The sequence below is a fragment of the Alosa alosa genome, chromosome 3, assembly GCF_017589495.1.
Source record: "Alosa alosa isolate M-15738 ecotype Scorff River chromosome 3, AALO_Geno_1.1, whole genome shotgun sequence".
Lineage (NCBI taxonomy): Eukaryota > Metazoa > Chordata > Actinopteri > Clupeiformes > Clupeidae > Alosa > Alosa alosa.
In genome coordinates, this window is record NC_063191.1 from 3,696,319 (window position 1) to 3,698,818 (window position 2,500).

Genomic DNA, 2,500 nt, shown 5'->3' on the forward strand with positions numbered 1-2,500 from the left:
TCATGCCATTACATGAAGCAGCTTCTGATTCTAGAGTAGTAGTGCTATGTGTTACCTGTAAACATGTTCAGATCCTATTACATGCACAATGTTATTTGAATGAATACCTGGGGGGTATGAATCTGTGGTATTTTCACAGGAATGTCACGTTCCCTGGGAGGTCAGATGTTGTCAGAGAGCAGCCTGGCTCCATATCAGTTTGTTCGTCGGCGGCTCAGCGGCCTCTACGGGGTCTGTCACCACACACACGTGTCACTAACTTTTAGAGGAGCTGTTCACCGCTGCAACAAACCACAGACAACAGCCCACACCATTCCTGTGGAGTTCACCACTACTCTGAGTGAGCGAGGATCAACACACACGCACACACACACACAACCCATTAGGATCAAACACACATCAAACACACACACACACACACACACACACAACCCACAGATCAAACACATATCAAACACACGCGATCTACCTTACAACCCACAGAGATCAAACATTATCAAACACATGGTCAGACCACCTTTACAACCCACAGGGGATCAAACACACGCACCACCTTACAACCCACAGAGACAGAACACATACACACCACCTTCTACAACCCACAGATCAAACACACACCACCTTCACAACCCACAGAGACTAAACACACCACCTTACAACTCTGCCAGAGATCATACATACTACCTTCTACAACCTATTATATCAAACATACACACCACCTTCTACAACCCACAGAGATCAAACACACATACTACCTCTACATCCCACAGAGATCAAACATATACACACCATTTTGTTAACCCACAGAGATCAAGCACACCGTGTACAAAAGGGATCTCTGTGGGTTGTAAGCGTGGTCCGGCAGCGATCCTCGTTTGCCTGTGGGTTGTGTGTGTGTGTGTGTGTGTGTGTGTGTCATGATGAATGTGCACTGCACAGACCGTCAGTGTGTTTTGAATCAGTTGAATTAAAACCATCGAACATGGTGGAGAGAGGCGAATAGAACATCATGTCCGCTATTCCAATATGTGGTTTAATGTTCTGCATTATGTCCAATATTCCAATATGTGGCTTAATGTCTTGCATTATGTCAATATTCATGTGGTTTATCGCCTGCATTGCGTCCAATATTCCAATATGTGGCTTAATGTTTTGCATTATGCCCAATATTCCAATATGTGGCTTAATGTTCGTATTATGCCCAATATTCCAATATGTGGTTTAATGTCATTGTTCAATATTCCAATATGTGGCGAAGTTCTGTGGCTGGTGCCTGGCTATCTCCAATATGTGTTTAATGTTCTGCATTATGTCCAATATTCCAATATGTGGCTTAATGTTCTGCATTAGTCCAATATTCCAATATGTGGTTTAATGTTCTGTATTTCTCATTAGGGTGGGTCACTTTGATACTAAAAGTATGATCTATGTAATGACTGTATGATATCTGTACTCGTCCCTGTGTATATCTGTGTGTGACCGTATTTAGAGATACAAGCAGGAATATTATGACTTTGCAGTGTTTCACCGTTCTGCATGGCTGCGTCAGTAGCCATTCGGTTCTGGATTGCCAGGTTGCCACTAATCAGAGTCTGATTCAGTGTAGTCCACGTGAGATGGGATGACCAACGTCAGTCTCCCGTCAGCCTGGAAGGATACTTAAAACCCCAACTATGTCCTTGTCTAGTTAGAGCAGCTGATGGATCTTTAGGTGAAGTCATGCTGTTCTTCCCTTGATGCACACACAAATAAAACTCTGTTCCTCATTTTCATACTATTGGTCTGATTGGCTCCCATTCATCTGTGGGATCAAAATACCATCACCTACAGAGCACAGATAGGCATGGATACAACACATTCATTCAGTAGTCTCAATCTGGAACTAAGTCATCTATGTGAAGGTTAATCTATAGTAATCTAGTAAAAGTAAATCTGAAGCAATATAATCTTTGGCACACCAAAGGTCAATCCGGCACCACCAAGCCGCCAGACTTATGGTTACCGATTAGGTATGTCACACACGCTATCATCATAGGCCATTCATCTCTTTATGGTTACTGGATTATGAAGTATGTCAGAATAATATCATAGGCCAATCATCTCCACCTCTCATCTATCAGTCATCAGATCTCCACCAATCATTCCACCTCTCACCATCAGTCATCAGATATCCACCAATAATCTCCACTCTCTCACCATCAGACTCACCAATCATCTCCACTCTCACTCATCAGCCACATCAGATTCCACCAATCATCTCACTCTCTCACCACGTTATCAGATCTCCACCAATCATCTCCACTCTCTCACTCATCAGTCAACAGATATCCACTAACACCTACTCTCTCGTTAATCAGATCTCCACCAATCATCTCCACTCTCACTCATCAGTCATCGATCTCACCGATCATCTCCACCTCTCACACATCGTCATCGATCTCCACCACCGCCCCACTCTCATCTAATGATCCCACCACCATTCCCCACTCTGCCCATCAGC